A 19,270-nucleotide genomic window follows, 5' to 3' on the forward strand; every position below is an offset into this window, starting at 1 on the left:
ATTTAATGCCTGCAGACTATAAAAGAGAAACCAACCCAAAAAGTTTGGTTGATTAGTCTGTGGCATTCTTTTAAACTGTTGCTTATGGCGGTCTCTGTGAGCTTCTCAGTGACATTCAGCCATCCAGGTATCCCGCCTGCAGTAGACGGAATGTGGCAATGGAACGCTGGCTGCGCGTGTCATAATAGGCTCTGAGCCTTTATATACCTGCGCACAGCAGCAGCCACCTTCAGTCTGCTGCTGGACAGCCAGCAGCAGCAGCAGCAGGAGAGGTAATTAATCAGCAACCCTCCTGCTAAGGGTAGACAGCTGCTCGTTCCACCCCCCCCCCGCCTTAATTGGTTCTCCTCCCTTCCAACGGTGTTGAGGCGGGTGGGAACAGCCGGGGGTTGAGGGTACTGTGCTAAAAGAGGTGGAGTTATGCAGATCTAAAACGCGTGGATTGCAGCAGCAGCAAGCCGAAAAGTGCAGGCATGTGAGGGATCTAGAGGTTGACAGCATGTCTTCTTAACGGGAGTCCAGGTGGCCATCTCCACAAATGGACTTTTCAGAATCCTTGGGTGGCACCGTAGTCGGAAACCAATTCTGGTTATCGCTTCTCGGCCTTTTGGCTAAGATCAAGTGTAGTATCTGTTCTTATCAGTTTAATATCTGATACGTCCCCTATCTGGGGACCATATATTAAATGGATTTTTAGAACAGGGAGATGGAAAAAGAGCTTGCTCTGTCCACTCCACGCATTGACCTGGTATTGCAGTATCTCCAGGACCGGTGCACCCCTTCTTTAATGCAGTTTCTAAAATCAGAAAGAATTGAATTCAATGCTTTTTGTTCATTTTGCTTGTTTGTCGGATTTTGGGATGGACTCTTTGGCTTTGCTTTTCTTCTCCTCATTGGATTTTTCATGTTAAAAGTTGCAGAAGCCAGATGACAAGCTCATTTTGGTTCAACTTCAGCAACTGTGCATTGCATTGCCATGTAATGTAATGTAATGCAATGCTATCTATCTAGCTCTCCCTCTATACTTCCTTTTGGATAAACAGACATATTAGGCAAGCATTTTGGAGCTTTCACCTAAATAACTACAGGTGGTGAGATAAGCTGCACAATATAATTGACCTTTCAGTATATTGTTGCACACACACCATCTATTTAGCAAATGCCCTTGTTATCAACAGCAGCCTTTTAAACTCACCTGAGCTAACAGGTATGTGAGCTGGTTACTCTGCTGCGCTTAAAATTTCTTTTTTGGTTTGCTACAATGCCTTTTCTGAAACGTTGTCTCCCTCTGCTGGAACACTGACTTCTTTCATTTAATGCCTGCAGACTATAAAAGAGAAACCAACCCAAAAAGTTTGGTTGATTAGTCTGTGGCATTCTTTTAAACTGTTGCTTATGGCGGTCTCTGTGAGCTTCTCAGTGACATTCAGCCATCCAGGTATCCCGCCTGCATTAGACGGAATGTGGCAATGGAACGCTGGCTGCGCGTGTCATAATAGGCTCTGAGCCTTTATATACCTGCGCACAGCAGCAGCCACCTTCAGTCTGCTGCTGGACAGCCAGCAGCAGCAGCAGCAGGAGAGGTAATTAATCAGCAACCCTCCTGCTAAGGGTAGACAGCTGCTCGTTCCACCCCCCCCCCGCCTTAATTGGTTCTCCTCCCTTCCAACGGTGTTGAGGCGGGTGGGAACAGCCGGGGGTTGAGGGTACTGTGCTAAAAGAGGTGGAGTTATGCAGATCTAAAACGCGTGGATTGCAGCAGCAGCAAGCCGAAAAGTGCAGGCATGTGAGGGATCTAGAGGTTGACAGCATGTCTTCTTAACGGGAGTCCAGGTGGCCATCTCCACAAATGGACTTTTCAGAATCCTTGGGTGGCACCGTAGTCGGAAACCAATTCTGGTTATCGCTTCTCGGCCTTTTGGCTAAGATCAAGTGTAGTATCTGTTCTTATCAGTTTAATATCTGATACGTCCCCTATCTGGGGACCATATATTAAATGGATTTTTAGAACAGGGAGATGGAAAAAGAGCTTGCTCTGTCCACTCCACGCATTGACCTGGTATTGCAGTATCTCCAGGACTGGTGCACCCCTTCTTTAATGCAGTTTCTAAAATCAGAAAGAATTGAATTCAATGCTTTTTGTTCATTTTGCTTGTTTGTCGGATTTTGGGATGGACTCTTTGGCTTTGCTTTTCTTCTCCTCATTGGATTTTTCATGTTAAAAGTTGCAGAAGCCAGATGACAAGCTCATTTTGGTTCAACTTCAGCAACTGTGCATTGCATTGCCATGTAATGTAATGTAATGCAATGCTATCTATCTAGCTCTCCCTCTATACTTCCTTTTGGATAAACAGACATATTAGGCAAGCATTTTGGAGCTTTCACCTAAATAACTACAGGTGGTGAGATAAGCTGCACAATATAATTGACCTTTCAGTATATTGTTGCACACACACCATCTATTTAGCAAATGCCCTTGTTATCAACAGCAGCCTTTTAAACTCACCTGAGCTAACAGGTATGTGAGCTGGTTACTCTGCTGCGCTTAAAATTTCTTTTTTGGTTTGCTACAATGCCTTTTCTGAAACGTTGTCTCCCTATGCTGGAACACTGACTTCTTTCATTTAATGCCTGCAGACTATAAAAGAGAAACCAACCCAAAAAGTTTGGTTGATTAGTCTGTGGCATTCTTTTAAACTGTTGCTTATGGCGGTCTCTGTGAGCTTCTCAGTGACACATTCAGCCATCCAGGTATCCCGCCTGCAGTAGACGGAATGTGGCAATGGAACGCTGGCTGCGCGCTGTCATAATAGGCTCTGAGCCTTTATATACCTGCGCACAGCAGCAGCCACCTTCAGTCTGCTGCTGGACAGCCAGCAGCAGCAGCAGCAGCAGGAGAGGTAATTAATCAGCAAACCCTCCTGCTAAGGGTAGACAGCTGCTCGTTCCACCCCCCCCCCCGCCTTAATTGGTTCTCCTCCCTTCCAACGGTGTTGAGGCGGGTGGGAACAGCGGGGGTTGAGGGTACTGTGCTAAAAGAGGTGGAGTTATGCAGATCTAAAACGCGTGGATTGCAGCAGCAGCAAGCCGAAAAGTGCAGGCATGTGAGGGATCTAGAGGTTGACAGCATGTCTTCTTAACGGAGTCCAAGTGGCCATCTCCACAAATGGACTTTTCAGAATCCTTGGGTGGCACCGTAGTCGGAAACCAATTCTGGTTATCGCTTCTCGGCCTTTTGGCTAAGATCAAGTGTAGTATCTGTTCTTATCAGTTTAATATCTGATACGTCCCCTATCTGGGGACCATATATTAAATGGATTTTTAGAACAGGGAGATGGAAAAAGAGCTTGCTCTGTCCACTCCACGCATTGACCTGGTATTGCAGTATCTCCAGGACCGGTGCACCCCTTCTTTAATGCAGTTTCTAAAATCAGAAAGAATTGAATTCAATGCTTTTTGTTCATTTTGCTTGTTTGTCGGATTTTGGGATGGACTCTTTGGCTTTGCTTTTCTTCTCCTCATTGGATTTTTCATGTTAAAAGTTGCAGAAGCCAGATGACAAGCTCATTTTGGTTCAACTTCAGCAACTGTGCATTGCATTGCCATGTAATGTAATGTAATGCAATGCTATCTATCTAGCTCTCCCTCTATACTTCCTTTTGGATAAACAGACATATTAGGCAAGCATTTTGGAGCTTTCACCTAAATAACTACAGGTGGTGAGATAAGCTGCACAATATAATTGACCTTTCAGTATATTGTTGCACACACACCATCTATTTAGCAAATGCCCTTGTTATCAACAGCAGCCTTTTAAACTCACCTGAGCTAACAGGTATGTGAGCTGGTTACTCTGCTGCGCTTAAAATTTCTTTTTTGGTTTGCTACAATGCCTTTTCTGAAACGTTGTCTCCCTCTGCTGGAACACTGACTTCTTTCATTTAATGCCTGCAGACTATAAAAGAGAAACCAACCCAAAAAGTTTGGTTGATTAGTCTGTGGCATTCTTTTAAAACTGTTGCTTATGGCGGTCTCTGTGAGCTTCTCAGTGACATTCAGCCATCCAGGTATCCCGCCTGCAGTAGACGGAATGTGGCAATGGAACGCTGGCTGCGCGTGTCATAATAGGCTCTGAGCCTTTATATACCTGCGCACAGCAGCAGCCACCTTCAGTCTGCTGCTGGACAGCCAGCAGCAGCAGCAGCAGGAGAGGTAATTAATCAGCAACCCTCCTGCTAAGGGTAGACAGCTGCTCGTTCCACCCCCCCCCCAGCCTTAATTGGTTCTCCTCCCTTCCAACGGTGTTGAGGCGGGTGGGAACAGCCGGGGGTTGAGGGTACTGTGCTAAAAGAGGTGGAGTTATGCAGATCTAAAACGCGTGGATTGCAGCAGCAGCAAGCCGAAAAGTGCAGGCATGTGAGGGATCTAGAGGTTGACAGCATGTCTTCTTAACGGGAGTCCAAGTGGGCCATCTCCACAAATGGACTTTTCAGAATCCTTGGGTGGCACCGTAGTCGGAAACCAATTCTGGTTATCGCTTCTCGGCCTTTGGCTAAGATCAAGTGTAGTATCTGTTCTTATCAGTTTAATATCTGATACGTCCCCTATCTGGGGACCATATATTAAATGGATTTTAGAACAGGGAGATGGAAAAAGAGCTTGCTCTGTCCACTCCACGCATTGACCTGGTATTGCAGTATCTCCAGGACCGGTGCACCCCTTCTTTAATGTAGTTTCTAAAATCAGAAAGAATTGAATTCAATGCTTTTTGTTCATTTTGCTTGTTTGTCGGATTTTGGGATGGACTCTTTGGCTTTGCTTTTCTTCTCCTCATTGGATTTTTCATGTTAAAAGTTGCAGAAGCCAGATGACAAGCTCATTTTGGTTCAACTTCAGCAACTGTGCATTGCATTGCCATGTAATGTAATGTAATGCAATGCTATCTATCTAGCTCTCCCTCTATACTTCCTTTTGGATAAACAGACATATTAGGCAAGCATTTTGGAGCTTTCACCTAAATAACTACAGGTGGTGAGATAAGCTGCACAATATAATTGACCTTTCAGTATATTGTTGCACACACACCATCTATTTAGCAAATGCCCTTGTTATCAACAGCAGCCTTTTAAACTCACCTGAGCTAACAGGTATGTGAGCTGGTTACTCTGCTGCGCTTAAAATTTCTTTTTTGGTTTGCTACAATGCCTTTTCTGAAACGTTGTCTCCCTCTGCTGGAACACTGACTTCTTTCATTTAATGCCTGCAGACTATAAAAGAGAAACCAACCCAAAAAGTTTGGTTGATTAGTCTGTGGCATTCTTTTAACTGTTGCTTATGGCGGTCTCTGTGAGCTTCTCAGTGACATTCAGCCATCCAGGTATCCCGCCTGCAGTAGACGGAATGTGGCAATGGAACGCTGGCTGCGCGTGTCATAATAGGCTCTGAGCCTTTATATACCTGCGCACAGCAGCAGCCACCTTCAGTCTGCTGCTGGACAGCCAGCAGCAGCAGCAGCAGGAGAGGTAATTAATCAGCAACCCTCCTGCTAAGGGTAGACAGCTGCTCGTTCCACCCCCCCCCCCCCGCCTTAATTGGTTCTCCTCCCTTCCAACGGTGTTGAGGCGGGTGGGAACAGCCGGGGGTTGAGGGTACTGTGCTAAAAGAGGTGGAGTTATGCAGATCTAAAACGCGTGGATTGCAGCAGCAGCAAGGCCGAAAAGTGCAGGCATGTGAGGGATCTAGAGGTTGACAGCATGTCTTCTTAACGGGAGTCCAGGTGGCCATCTCCACAAATGGACTTTTCAGAATCCTTGGGTGGCACCGTAGTCGGAAACCAATTCTGGTTATCGCTTCTCGGCCTTTTGGCTAAGATCAAGTGTAGTATCTGTTCTTATCAGTTTAATATCTGATACGTCCCCTATCTGGGGACCATATATTAAATGGATTTTTAGAACAGGGAGATGGAAAAGAGCTTGCTCTGTCCACTCCACGCATTGACCTGGTATTGCAGTATCTCCAGGACCGGTGCACCCCTTCTTTAATGCAGTTTCTAAAATCAGAAAGAATTGAATTCAATGCTTTTTGTTCATTTTGCTTGTTTGTCGGATTTTGGGATGGACTCTTTGGCTTTGCTTTTCTTCTCCTCATTGGATTTTTCATGTTAAAAGTTGCAGAAGCCAGATGACAAGCTCATTTTGGTTCAACTTCAGCAAACTGTGCATTGCATTGCCATGTAATGTAATGTAATGCAATGCTATCTATCTAGCTCTCCCTCTATACTTCCTTTTGGATAAACAGACATATTAGGCAAGCATTTTGGAGCTTTCACCTAAATAACTACAGGTGGTGAGATAAGCTGCACAATATAATTGACCTTTCAGTATATTGTTGCACACACACCATCTATTTAGCAAATGCCCTTGTTATCAACAGCAGCCTTTTAAACTCACCTGAGCTAACAGGGTATGTGAGATGGTTACTCTGCTGCGCTTAAAATTTCTTTTTTGGTTTGCTACAATGCCTTTTCTGAAACGTTGTCTCCCTCTGCTGGAACACTGACTTCTTTCATTTAATGCCTGCAGACTATAAAAGAGAAACCAACCCAAAAAGTTTGGTTGATTAGTCTGTGGCATTCTTTTAAACTGTTGCTTATGGCGGTCTCTGTGAGCTTCTCAGTGACATTCAGCCATCCAGGTATCCCGCCTGCAGTAGACGGAATGTGGCAATGGAACGCTGGCTGCGCGTGTCATAATAGGCTCTGAGCCTTTATATACCTGCGCACAGCAGCAGCCACCTTCAGTCTGCTGCTGGACAGCCAGCAGCAGCAGCAGCAGGAGAGGTAATTAATCAGCAACCCTCCTGCTAAGGGTAGACAGCTGCTCGTTCCACCCCCCCCCCCCGCCTTAATTGGTTCTCCTCCCTTCCAACGGTGTTGAGGCGGGTGGGAACAGCCGGGGGTTGAGGGTACTGTGCTAAAAGAGGTGGAGTTATGCAGATCTAAAACGCGTGGATTGCAGCAGCAGCAAGCCGAAAAGTGCAGGCATGTGAGGGATCTAGAGGTTGACAGCATGTCTTCTTAACGGGAGTCCAGGTGGCCATCTCCACAAATGGACTTTTCAGAATCCTTGGGTGGCACCGTAGTCGGAAACCAATTCTGGTTATCGCTTCTCGGCCTTTTGGCTAAGATCAAGTGTAGTATCTGTTCTTATCAGTTTAATATCTGATACGTCCCCTATCTGGGGACCATATATTAAATGGATTTTTAGAACAGGGAGATGGAAAAAGAGCTTGCTCTGTCCACTCCACGCATTGACCTGGTATTGCAGTATCTCCAGGACCGGTGCACCCCTTCTTTAATGCAGTTTCTAAAATCAGAAAGAATTGAATTCAATGCTTTTTGTTCATTTTGCTTGTTTGTCGGATTTTGGGATGGACTCTTTGGCTTTGCTTTTCTTCTCCTCATTGGATTTTTCATGTTAAAAGTTGCAGAAGCCAGATGACAAGCTCATTTTGGTTCAACTTCAGCACTGTGCATTGCATTGCCATGTAATGTAATGTAATGCAATGCTATCTATCTAGCTCTCCCTCTATACTTCCTTTTGGATAAACAGACATATTAGGCAAGCATTTTGGAGCTTTCACCTAAATAACTACAGGTGGTGAGATAAGCTGCACAATATAATTGACCTTTCAGTATATTGTTGCACACACACCATCTATTTAGCAAATGCCCTTGTTATCAACAGCAGCCTTTTAAACTCACCTGAGCTAACAGGTATGTGAGCTGGTTACTCTGCTGCGCTTAAAATTTCTTTTTTGGTTTGCTACAATGCCTTTTCTGAAACGTTGTCTCCCTCTGCTGGAACACTGACTTCTTTCATTTAATGCCTGCAGACTATAAAAGAGAAACCAACCCAAAAAGTTGGTTGATTAGTCTGTGGCATTCTTTTAAACTGTTGCTTATGGCGGTCTCTGTGAGCTTCTCAGTGACATTCAGCCATCCAGGTATCCCGCCTGGCAGTAGACGGAATGTGGCAATGGAACGCTGGCTGCGCGTGTCATAATAGGCTCTGAGCCTTTATATACCTGCGCACAGCAGCAGCCACCTTCAGTCTGCTGCTGGACAGCCAGCAGCAGCAGCAGCAGGAGAGGTAATTAATCAGCAACCCTCCTGCTAAGGGTAGACAGCTGCTCGTTCCACCCCCCCCCGCCTTAATTGGTTCTCCTCCCTTCCAACGGTGTTGAGGCGGGTGGGAACAGCCGGGGGTTGAGGGTACTGTGCTAAAAGAGGTGGAGTTATGCAGATCTAAAACGCGTGGATTGCAGCAGCAGCAAGCCGAAAAGTGCAGGCATGTGAGGGATCTAGAGGTTGACAGCATGTCTTCTTAACGGGAGTCCAGGTGGCCATCTCCACAAATGGACTTTTCAGAATCCTTGGGTGGCACCGTAGTCGGAAACCAATTCTGGTTATCGCTTCTCGGCCTTTTGGCTAAGATCAAGTGTAGTATCTGTTCTTATCAGTTTAATATCTGATACGTCCCCTATCTGGGGACCATATATTAAATGGATTTTTAGAACAGGGAGATGGAAAAAGAGCTTGCTCTGTCCACTCCACGCATTGACCTGGTATTGCAGTATCTCCAGGACCGGTGCACCCCTTCTTTAATGCAGTTTCTAAAATCAGAAAGAATTGAATTCAATGCTTTTTGTTCATTTTGCTTGTTTGTCGGATTTTGGGATGGACTCTTTGGCTTTGCTTTTCTTCTCCTCATTGGATTTTTCATGTTAAAAGTTGCAGAAGCCAGATGACAAGCTCATTTTGGTTCAACTTCAGCAACTGTGCATTGCATTGCCATGTAATGTAATGTAATGCAATGCTATCTATCTAGCTCTCCCTCTATACTTCCTTTTGGATAAACAGACATATTAGGCAAGCATTTTGGAGCTTTCACCTAAATAACTACAGGTGGTGAGATAAGCTGCACAATATAATTGACCTTTCAGTATATTGTTGCACACACACCATCTATTTAGCAAATGCCCTTGTTATCAACAGCAGCCTTTTAAACTCACCTGAGCTAACAGGTATGTGAGCTGGTTACTCTGCTGCGCTTAAAATTTCTTTTTTGGTTTGCTACAATGCCTTTTCTGAAACGTTGTCTCCCTCTGCTGGAACACTGACTTCTTTCATTTAATGCCTGCAGACTATAAAAGAGAAACCAACCCAAAAAGTTTGGTTGATTAGTCTGTGGCATTCTTTTAAACTGTTGCTTATGGCGGTCTCTGTGAGCTTCTCAGTGACATTCAGCCATCCAGGTATCCCGCCTGCAGTAGACGGAATGTGGCAATGGAACGCTGGCTGCGCGTGTCATAATAGGCTCTGAGCCTTTATATACCTGCGCACAGCAGCAGCCACCTTCAGTCTGCTGCTGGACAGCCAGCAGCAGCAGCAGCAGGAGAGGTAATTAATCAGCAACCCTCCTGCTAAGGGTAGACAGCTGCTCGTTCCACCCCCCCCCCCCGCCTTAATTGGTTCTCCTCCCTTCCAACGGTGTTGAGGCGGGTGGGAACAGCCGGGGGTTGAGGGTACTGTGCTAAAAGAGGTGGAGTTATGCAGATCTAAAACGCGTGGATTGCAGCAGCAGCAAGCCGAAAAGTGCAGGCATGTGAGGGATCTAGAGGTTGACAGCATGTCTTCTTAACGGGAGTCCAGGTGGCCATCTCCACAAATGGACTTTTCAGAATCCTTGGGTGGCACCGTAGTCGGAAACCAATTCTGGTTATCGCTTCTCGGCCTTTTGGCTAAGATCAAGTGTAGTATCTGTTCTTATCAGTTTAATATCTGATACGTCCCCTATCTGGGGACCATATATTAAATGGATTTTTAGAACAGGGAGATGGAAAAAGAGCTTGCTCTGTCCACTCCACGCATTGACCTGGTATTGCAGTATCTCCAGGACCGGTGCACCCCTTCTTTAATGCAGTTTCTAAAATCAGAAAGAATTGAATTCAATGCTTTTTGTTCATTTTGCTTGTTTGTCGGATTTTGGGATGGACTCTTTGGCTTTGCTTTTCTTCTCCTCATTGGATTTTTCATGTTAAAAGTTGCAGAAGCCAGATGACAAGCTCATTTTGGTTCAACTTCAGCAACTGTGCATTGCATTGCCATGTAATGTAATGTAATGCAATGCTATCTATCTAGCTCTCCCTCTATACTTCCTTTTGGATAAACAGACATATTAGGCAAGCATTTTGGAGCTTTCACCTAAATAACTACAGGTGGTGAGATAAGCTGCACAATATAATTGACCTTTCAGTATATTGTTGCACACACACCATCTATTTAGCAAATGCCCTTGTTATCAACAGCAGCCTTTTAAACTCACCTGAGCTAACAGGTATGTGAGCTGGTTACTCTGCTGCGCTTAAAATTTCTTTTTTGGTTTGCTACAATGCCTTTTCTGAAACGTTGTCTCCCTCTGCTGGAACACTGACTTCTTTCATTTAATGCCTGCAGACTATAAAAGAGAAACCAACCCAAAAAGTTTGGTTGATTAGTCTGTGGCATTCTTTTAAACTGTTGCTTATGGCGGTCTCTGTGAGCTTCTCAGTGACATTCAGCCATCCAGGTATCCCGCCTGCAGTAGACGGAATGTGGCAATGGAACGCTGGCTGCGCGTGTCATAATAGGCTCTGAGCCTTTATATACCTGCGCACAGCAGCAGCCACCTTCAGTCTGCTGCTGGACAGCCAGCAGCAGCAGCAGCAGGAGAGGTAATTAATCAGCAACCCTCCTGCTAAGGGTAGACAGCTGCTCGTTCCACCCCCCCCCCCCCGCCTTAATTGGTTCTCCTCCCTTCCAACGGTGTTGAGGCGGGTGGGAACAGCCGGGGGTTGAGGGTACTGTGCTAAAAGAGGTGGAGTTATGCAGATCTAAAACGCGTGGATTGCAGCAGCAGCAAGCCGAAAAGTGCAGGCATGTGAGGGATCTAGAGGTTGACAGCATGTCTTCTTAACGGGAGTCCAGGTGGCCATCTCCACAAATGGACTTTTCAGAATCCTTGGGTGGCACCGTAGTCGGAAACCAATTCTGGTTATCGCTTCTCGGCCTTTTGGCTAAGATCAAGTGTAGTATCTGTTCTTATCAGTTTAATATCTGATACGTCCCCTATCTGGGGACCATATATTAAATGGATTTTTAGAACAGGGAGATGGAAAAAGAGCTTGCTCTGTCCACTCCACGCATTGACCTGGTATTGCAGTATCTCCAGGACCGGTGCACCCCTTCTTTAATGCAGTTTCTAAAATCAGAAAGAATTGAATTCAATGCTTTTTGTTCATTTTGCTTGTTTGTCGGATTTTGGGATGGACTCTTTGGCTTTGCTTTTCTTCTCCTCATTGGATTTTTCATGTTAAAAGTTGCAGAAGCCAGATGACAAGCTCATTTTGGTTCAACTTCAGCAACTGTGCATTGCATTGCCATGTAATGTAATGTAATGCAATGCTATCTATCTAGCTCTCCCTCTATACTTCCTTTTGGATAAACAGACATATTAGGCAAGCATTTTGGAGCTTTCACCTAAATAACTACAGGTGGTGAGATAAGCTGCACAATATAATTGACCTTTCAGTATATTGTTGCACACACACCATCTATTTAGCAAATGCCCTTGTTATCAACAGCAGCCTTTTAAACTCACCTGAGCTAACAGGTATGTGAGCTGGTTACTCTGCTGCGCTTAAAATTTCTTTTTTGGTTTGCTACAATGCCTTTTCTGAAACGTTGTCTCCCTCTGCTGGAACACTGACTTCTTTCATTTAATGCCTGCAGACTATAAAAGAGAAACCAACCCAAAAAGTTTGGTTGATTAGTCTGTGGCATTCTTTTAAACTGTTGCTTATGGCGGTCTCTGTGAGCTTCTCAGTGACATTCAGCCATCCAGGTATCCCGCCTGCAGTAGACGGAATGTGGCAATGGAACGCTGGCTGCGCGTGTCATAATAGGCTCTGAGCCTTTATATACCTGCGCACAGCAGCAGCCACCTTCAGTCTGCTGCTGGACAGCCAGCAGCAGCAGCAGCAGGAGAGGTAATTAATCAGCAACCCTCCTGCTAAGGGTAGACAGCTGCTCGTTCCACCCCCCCCCGCCTTAATTGGTTCTCCTCCCTTCCAACGGTGTTGAGGCGGGTGGGAACAGCCGGGGGTTGAGGGTACTGTGCTAAAAGAGGTGGAGTTATGCAGATCTAAAACGCGTGGATTGCAGCAGCAGCAAGCCGAAAAGTGCAGGCATGTGAGGGATCTAGAGGTTGACAGCATGTCTTCTTAACGGGAGTCCAGGTGGCCATCTCCACAAATGGACTTTTCAGAATCCTTGGGTGGCACCGTAGTCGGAAACCAATTCTGGTTATCGCTTCTCGGCCTTTTGGCTAAGATCAAGTGTAGTATCTGTTCTTATCAGTTTAATATCTGATACGTCCCCTATCTGGGGACCATATATTAAATGGATTTTTAGAACAGGGAGATGGAAAAAGAGCTTGCTCTGTCCACTCCACGCATTGACCTGGTATTGCAGTATCTCCAGGACCGGTGCACCCCTTCTTTAATGCAGTTTCTAAAATCAGAAAGAATTGAATTCAATGCTTTTTGTTCATTTTGCTTGTTTGTCGGATTTTGGGATGGACTCTTTGGCTTTGCTTTTCTTCTCCTCATTGGATTTTTCATGTTAAAAGTTGCAGAAGCCAGATGACAAGCTCATTTTGGTTCAACTTCAGCAACTGTGCATTGCATTGCCATGTAATGTAATGTAATGCAATGCTATCTATCTAGCTCTCCCTCTATACTTCCTTTTGGATAAACAGACATATTAGGCAAGCATTTTGGAGCTTTCACCTAAATAACTACAGGTGGTGAGATAAGCTGCACAATATAATTGACCTTTCAGTATATTGTTGCACACACACCATCTATTTAGCAAATGCCCTTGTTATCAACAGCAGCCTTTTAAACTCACCTGAGCTAACAGGTATGTGAGCTGGTTACTCTGCTGCGCTTAAAATTTCTTTTTTGGTTTGCTACAATGCCTTTTCTGAAACGTTGTCTCCCTCTGCTGGAACACTGACTTCTTTCATTTAATGCCTGCAGACTATAAAAGAGAAACCAACCCAAAAAGTTTGGTTGATTAGTCTGTGGCATTCTTTTAAACTGTTGCTTATGGCGGTCTCTGTGAGCTTCTCAGTGACATTCAGCCATCCAGGTATCCCGCCTGCAGTAGACGGAATGTGGCAATGGAACGCTGGCTGCGCGTGTCATAATAGGCTCTGAGCCTTTATATACCTGCGCACAGCAGCAGCCACCTTCAGTCTGCTGCTGGACAGCCAGCAGCAGCAGCAGCAGGAGAGGTAATTAATCAGCAACCCTCCTGCTAAGGGTAGACAGCTGCTCGTTCCACCCCCCCCCCCCGCCTTAATTGGTTCTCCTCCCTTCCAACGGTGTTGAGGCGGGTGGGAACAGCCGGGGGTTGAGGGTACTGTGCTAAAAGAGGTGGAGTTATGCAGATCTAAAACGCGTGGATTGCAGCAGCAGCAAGCCGAAAAGTGCAGGCATGTGAGGGATCTAGAGGTTGACAGCATGTCTTCTTAACGGGAGTCCAGGTGGCCATCTCCACAAATGGACTTTTCAGAATCCTTGGGTGGCACCGTAGTCGGAAACCAATTCTGGTTATCGCTTCTCGGCCTTTTGGCTAAGATCAAGTGTAGTATCTGTTCTTATCAGTTTAATATCTGATACGTCCCCTATCTGGGGACCATATATTAAATGGATTTTTAGAACAGGGAGATGGAAAAAGAGCTTGCTCTGTCCACTCCACGCATTGACCTGGTATTGCAGTATCTCCAGGACCGGTGCACCCCTTCTTTAATGCAGTTTCTAAAATCAGAAAGAATTGAATTCAATGCTTTTTGTTCATTTTGCTTGTTTGTCGGATTTTGGGATGGACTCTTTGGCTTTGCTTTTCTTCTCCTCATTGGATTTTTCATGTTAAAAGTTGCAGAAGCCAGATGACAAGCTCATTTTGGTTCAACTTCAGCAACTGTGCATTGCATTGCCATGTAATGTAATGTAATGCAATGCTATCTATCTAGCTCTCCCTCTATACTTCCTTTTGGATAAACAGACATATTAGGCAAGCATTTTGGAGCTTTCACCTAAATAACTACAGGTGGTGAGATAAGCTGCACAATATAATTGACCTTTCAGTATATTGTTGCACACACACCATCTATTTAGCAAATGCCCTTGTTATCAACAGCAGCCTTTTAAACTCACCTGAGCTAACAGGTATGTGAGCTGGTTACTCTGCTGCGCTTAAATTTCTTTTTTGGTTTGCTACAATGCCTTTTCTGAAACGTTGTCTCCCTCTGCTGGAACACTGACTTCTTTCATTTAATGCCTGCAGACTATAAAAGAGAAACCAACCCAAAAAGTTTGGTTGATTAGTCTGTGGCATTCTTTTAAACTGTTGCTTATGGCGGTCTCTGTGAGCTTCTCAGTGACATTCAGCCATCCAGGTATCCCGCCTGCAGTAGACGGAATGTGGCAATGGAACGCTGGCTGCGCGTGTCATAATAGGCTCTGAGCCTTTATATACCTGCGCACAGCAGCAGCCACCTTCAGTCTGCTGCTGGACAGCCAGCAGCAGCAGCAGCAGGAGAGGTAATTAATCAGCAACCCTCCTGCTAAGGGTAGACAGCTGCTCGTTCCACCCCCCCCCGCCTTAATTGGTTCTCCTCCCTTCCAACGGTGTTGAGGCGGGTGGGAACAGCCGGGGGTTGAGGGTACTGTGCTAAAAGAGGTGGAGTTATGCAGATCTAAAACGCGTGGATTGCAGCAGCAGCAAGCCGAAAAGTGCAGGCATGTGAGGGATCTAGAGGTTGACAGCATGTCTTCTTAACGGGAGTCCAGGTGGCCATCTCCACAAATGGACTTTTCAGAATCCTTGGGTGGCACCGTAGTCGGAAACCAATTCTGGTTATCGCTTCTCGGCCTTTTGGCTAAGATCAAGTGTAGTATCTGTTCTTATCAGTTTAATATCTGATACGTCCCCTATCTGGGGACCATATATTAAATGGATTTTTAGAACAGGGAGATGGAAAAAGAGCTTGCTCTGTCCACTCCATGCATTGACCTGGTATTGCAGTATCTCCAGGACCGGTGCACCCCTTCTTTAATGCAGTTTCTAAAATCAGAAAGAATTGAATTCAATGCTTTTTGTTCATTTTGCTTGTTTGTCGGATTTTGGGATGGACTCTTTGGCTTTGCTTTTCTTCTCCTCATTGGATTTTTCATGTTAAAAGTTGCAGAAGCCAGATGACAAGCTCATTTTGGTTCAACTTCAGCAACTGTGCATTGCATTGCCATGTAATGTAATGTAATGCAATGCTATCTATCTAGCTCTCCCTCTATACTTCCTTTTGGATAAACAGACATATTAGGCAAGCATTTTGGAGCTTTCACCTAAATAACTACAGGTGGTGAGATAAGCTGCACAATATAATTGACCTTTCAGTATATTGTTGCACACACACCATCTATTTAGCAAATGCCCTTGTTATCAACAGCAGCCTTTTAAACTCACCTGAGCTAACAGGTATGTGAGCTGGTTACTCTGCTGCGCTTAAAATTTCTTTTTTGGTTTGCTACAATGCCTTTTCTGAAACGTTGTCTCCCTCTGCTGGAACACTGACTTCTTTCATTTAATGCCTGCAGACTATAAAAGAGAAACCAACCCAAAAAGTTTGGTTGATTAGTCTGTGGCATTCTTTTAAACTGTTGCTTATGGCGGTCTCTGTGAGCTTCTCAGTGACATTCAGCCATCCAGGTATCCCGCCTGCAGTAGACGGAATGTGGCAATGGAACGCTGGCTGCGCGTGTCATAATAGGCTCTGAGCCTTTATATACCTGCGCACAGCAGCAGCCACCTTCAGTCTGCTGCTGGACAGCCAGCAGCAGCAGGAGAGGTAATTAATCAGCAACCCTCCTGCTAAGGGTAGACAGCTGCTCGTTCCACCCCCCCCCCGCCTTAATTGGTTCTCCTCCCTTCCAACGGTGTTGAGGCGGGTGGGAACAGCCGGGGGTTGAGGGTACTGTGCTAAAAGAGGTGGAGTTATGCAGATCTAAAACGCGTGGATTGCAGCAGCAGCAAGCCGAAAAGTGCAGGCATGTGAGGGATCTAGAGGTTGACAGCATGTCTTCTTAACGGGAGTCCAGGTGGCCATCTCCACAAATGGACTTTTCAGAATCCTTGGGTGGCACCGTAGTCGGAAACCAATTCTGGTTATCGCTTCTCGGCCTTTTGGCTAAGATCAAGTGTAGTATCTGTTCTTATCAGTTTAATATCTGATACGTCCCCTATCTGGGGACCATATATTAAATGGATTTTTAGAACAGGGAGATGGAAAAAGAGCTTGCTCTGTCCACTCCACGCATTGACCTGGTATTGCAGTATCTCCAGGACCGGTGCACCCCTTCTTTAATGCAGTTTCTAAAATCAGAAAGAATTGAATTCAATGCTTTTTGTTCATTTTGCTTGTTTGTCGGATTTTGGGATGGACTCTTTGGCTTTGCTTTTCTTCTCCTCATTGGATTTTTCATGTTAAAAGTTGCAGAAGCCAGATGACAAGCTCATTTTGGTTCAACTTCAGCAACTGTGCATTGCATTGCCATGTAATGTAATGTAATGCAATGCTATCTATCTAGCTCTCCCTCTATACTTCCTTTTGGATAAACAGACATATTAGGCAAGCATTTTGGAGCTTTCACCTAAATAACTACAGGTGGTGAGATAAGCTGCACAATATAATTGACCTTTCAGTATATTGTTGCACACACACCATCTATTTAGCAAATGCCCTTGTTATCAACAGCAGCCTTTTAAACTCACCTGAGCTAACAGGTATGTGAGCTGGTTACTCTGCTGCGCTTAAAATTTCTTTTTTGGTTTGCTACAATGCCTTTTCTGAAACGTTGTCTCCCTCTGCTGGAACACTGACTTCTTTCATTTAATGCCTGCAGACTATAAAAGAGAAACCAACCCAAAAAGTTTGGTTGATTAGTCTGTGGCATTCTTTTAAACTGTTGCTTATGGCGGTCTCTGTGAGCTTCTCAGTGACATTCAGCCATCCAGGTATCCCGCCTGCAGTAGACAGAATGTGGCAATGGAACGCTGGCTGCGCGTGTCATAATAGGCTCTGAGCCTTTATATACCTGCGCACAGCAGCAGCCACCTTCAGTCTGCTGCTGGACAGCCAGCAGCAGCAGCAGGAGAGGTAATTAATCAGCAACCCTCCTGCTAAGGGTAGACAGCTGCTCGTTCCACCCCCCCCCCCGCCTTAATTGGTTCTCCTCCCTTCCAACGGTGTTGAGGCGGGTGGGAACAGCCGGGGGTTGAGGGTACTGTGCTAAAAGAGGTGGAGTTATGCAGATCTAAAACACGTGGATTGCAGCAGCAGCAAGCCGAAAAGTGCAGGCATGTGAGGGATCTAGAGGTTGACAGCATGTCTTCTTAACGGGAGTCCAGGTGGCCATCTCCACAAATGGACTTTTCAGAATCCTTGGGTGGCACCGTAGTCGGAAACCAATTCTGGTTATCGCTTCTCGGCCTTTTGGCTAAGATCAAGTGTAGTATCTGTTCTTATCAGTTTAATATCTGATACGTCCCCTATCTGGGGACCATATATTAAATGGATTTTTAGAACAGGGAGATGGAAAAAGAGCTTGCTCTGTCCACTCCACGCATTGACCTGGTATTGCAGTATCTCCAGGACCGGTGCACTCCTTCTTTAATGCAGTTTCTAAAATCAGAAAGAATTGAATTCAATGCTTTTTGTTCATTTTGCTTGTTTGTCGGATTTTGGGATGGACTCTTTGGCTTTGCTTTTCTTCTCCTCATTGGATTTTTCATGTTAAAAGTTGCAGAAGCCAGATGACAAGCTCATTTTGGTTCAACTTCAGCAACTGTGCATTGCATTGCCATGTAATGTAATGTAATGCAATGCTATCTATCTAGCTCTCCCTCTATACTTCCTTTTGGATAAACAGACATATTAGGCAAGCATTTTGGAGCTTTCACCTAAATAACTACAGGTGGTGAGATAAGCTGCACAATATAATTGACCTTTCAGTATATTGTTGCACACACACCATCTATTTAGCAAATGCCCTTGTTATCAACAGCAGCCTTTTAAACTCACCTGAGCTAACAGGTATGTGAGCTGGTTACTCTGCTGCGCTTAAAATTTATTTTTTGGTTTGCTACAATGCCTTTTCTGAAACGTTGTCTCCCTCTGCTGGAACACTGACTTCTTTCATTTAATGCCTGCAGACTATAAAAGAGAAACCAACCCAAAAAGTTTGGTTGATTAGTCTGTGGCATTCTTTTAAACTGTTGCTTATGGCGGTCTCTGTGAGCTTCTCAGTGACATTCAGCCATCCAGGTATCCCGCCTGCAGTAGACGGAATGTGGCAATGGAACGCTGGCTGCACGTGTCATAATAGGCTCTGAGCCTTTATATACCTGCGCACAGCAGCAGCCACCTTCAGTCTGCTGCTGGACAGTCAGCAGCAGCAGCAGCAGGAGAGGTAATTAATCAGCAACCCTCCTGCTAAGGGTAGACAGCTGCTCGTTCCACCCCCCCCCGCCTTAATTGGTTCTCCTCCCTTCCAACGGTGTTGAGGCGGGTGGGAACAGCCGGGGGTTGAGGGTACTGTGCTAAAAGAGGTGGAGTTATGCAGATCTAAAACGCGTGGATTGCAGCAGCAGCAAGCCGAAAAGTGCAGGCATGTGAGGGATCTAGAGGTTGACAGCATGTCTTCTTAACGGGAGTCCAGGTGGCCATCTCCACAAATGGACTTTTCAGAATCCTTGGGTGGCACCGTAGTCGGAAACCAATTCTGGTTATCGCTTCTCGGCCTTTTGGCTAAGATCAAGTGTAGTATCTGTTCTTATCAGTTTAATATCTGATACGTCCCCTATCTGGGGACCATATATTAAATGGATTTTTAGAACAGGGAGATGGAAAAAGAGCTTGCTCTGTCCACTCCACGCATTGACCTGGTATTGCAGTATCTCCAGGACCGGTGCACCCCTTCTTTAATGCAGTTTCTAAAATCAGAAAGAATTGAATTCAATGCTTTTTGTTCATTTTGCTTGTTTGTCGGATTTTGGGATGGACTCTTTGGCTTTGCTTTTCTTCTCCTCATTGGATTTTTCATGTTA

The 19,270-nt window shown here is 45.2% G+C and overlaps 15 non-coding genes across 15 annotated transcripts; all 15 read left to right on the forward strand.

The window, feature by feature from the left end:
* The first annotated feature begins 591 nt into the window (after nt 1-591).
* Nucleotides 592-782, forward strand: LOC141199487 (U2 spliceosomal RNA). Its single transcript, XR_012271238.1, has one exon. It is a non-coding gene; the product is annotated as a U2 spliceosomal RNA (small nuclear RNA).
* Nucleotides 783-1,902: 1,120 nt separating this feature from the next.
* LOC141200371 (U2 spliceosomal RNA) lies at nt 1,903-2,093 on the forward strand. The gene has a single exon (XR_012272093.1). It is a non-coding gene; the product is annotated as a U2 spliceosomal RNA (small nuclear RNA).
* A 1,126-nt stretch (nt 2,094-3,219) lies between these two features.
* LOC141199488 (U2 spliceosomal RNA) lies at nt 3,220-3,410 on the forward strand. The gene has a single exon (XR_012271239.1). It is a non-coding gene; the product is annotated as a U2 spliceosomal RNA (small nuclear RNA).
* A 1,123-nt stretch (nt 3,411-4,533) lies between these two features.
* Nucleotides 4,534-4,722, forward strand: LOC141200787 (U2 spliceosomal RNA). Its single transcript, XR_012272497.1, has one exon. It is a non-coding gene; the product is annotated as a U2 spliceosomal RNA (small nuclear RNA).
* A 1,123-nt stretch (nt 4,723-5,845) lies between these two features.
* Nucleotides 5,846-6,035, forward strand: LOC141200502 (U2 spliceosomal RNA). Its single transcript, XR_012272222.1, has one exon. It is a non-coding gene; the product is annotated as a U2 spliceosomal RNA (small nuclear RNA).
* Nucleotides 6,036-7,159: 1,124 nt separating this feature from the next.
* Nucleotides 7,160-7,350, forward strand: LOC141199489 (U2 spliceosomal RNA). The gene has a single exon (XR_012271240.1). It is a non-coding gene; the product is annotated as a U2 spliceosomal RNA (small nuclear RNA).
* Nucleotides 7,351-8,468: 1,118 nt separating this feature from the next.
* Nucleotides 8,469-8,659, forward strand: LOC141199490 (U2 spliceosomal RNA). The gene has a single exon (XR_012271241.1). It is a non-coding gene; the product is annotated as a U2 spliceosomal RNA (small nuclear RNA).
* A 1,122-nt stretch (nt 8,660-9,781) lies between these two features.
* On the forward strand, nt 9,782-9,972 carry LOC141199491 (U2 spliceosomal RNA). The gene has a single exon (XR_012271242.1). It is a non-coding gene; the product is annotated as a U2 spliceosomal RNA (small nuclear RNA).
* Nucleotides 9,973-11,095: 1,123 nt separating this feature from the next.
* On the forward strand, nt 11,096-11,286 carry LOC141199492 (U2 spliceosomal RNA). Its single transcript, XR_012271243.1, has one exon. It is a non-coding gene; the product is annotated as a U2 spliceosomal RNA (small nuclear RNA).
* Nucleotides 11,287-12,405: 1,119 nt separating this feature from the next.
* Nucleotides 12,406-12,596, forward strand: LOC141199493 (U2 spliceosomal RNA). The gene has a single exon (XR_012271244.1). It is a non-coding gene; the product is annotated as a U2 spliceosomal RNA (small nuclear RNA).
* A 1,122-nt stretch (nt 12,597-13,718) lies between these two features.
* On the forward strand, nt 13,719-13,909 carry LOC141199494 (U2 spliceosomal RNA). The gene has a single exon (XR_012271245.1). It is a non-coding gene; the product is annotated as a U2 spliceosomal RNA (small nuclear RNA).
* A 1,118-nt stretch (nt 13,910-15,027) lies between these two features.
* On the forward strand, nt 15,028-15,218 carry LOC141200273 (U2 spliceosomal RNA). Its single transcript, XR_012271998.1, has one exon. It is a non-coding gene; the product is annotated as a U2 spliceosomal RNA (small nuclear RNA).
* Nucleotides 15,219-16,332: 1,114 nt separating this feature from the next.
* Nucleotides 16,333-16,523, forward strand: LOC141199496 (U2 spliceosomal RNA). Its single transcript, XR_012271247.1, has one exon. It is a non-coding gene; the product is annotated as a U2 spliceosomal RNA (small nuclear RNA).
* A 1,118-nt stretch (nt 16,524-17,641) lies between these two features.
* On the forward strand, nt 17,642-17,832 carry LOC141200258 (U2 spliceosomal RNA). Its single transcript, XR_012271983.1, has one exon. It is a non-coding gene; the product is annotated as a U2 spliceosomal RNA (small nuclear RNA).
* A 1,119-nt stretch (nt 17,833-18,951) lies between these two features.
* LOC141199497 (U2 spliceosomal RNA) lies at nt 18,952-19,142 on the forward strand. Its single transcript, XR_012271248.1, has one exon. It is a non-coding gene; the product is annotated as a U2 spliceosomal RNA (small nuclear RNA).
* The last annotated feature ends 128 nt before the right edge of the window (nt 19,143-19,270 follow it).

The sequence above is a fragment of the Phyllobates terribilis genome, unplaced genomic scaffold (assembly GCF_046119375.1).
Source record: "Phyllobates terribilis strain yellow unplaced genomic scaffold, ASM4611937v1 Scaffold_108__1_contigs__length_5656254, whole genome shotgun sequence".
In the NCBI taxonomy this organism is placed as follows: Eukaryota; Metazoa; Chordata; class Amphibia; order Anura; family Dendrobatidae; genus Phyllobates; species Phyllobates terribilis.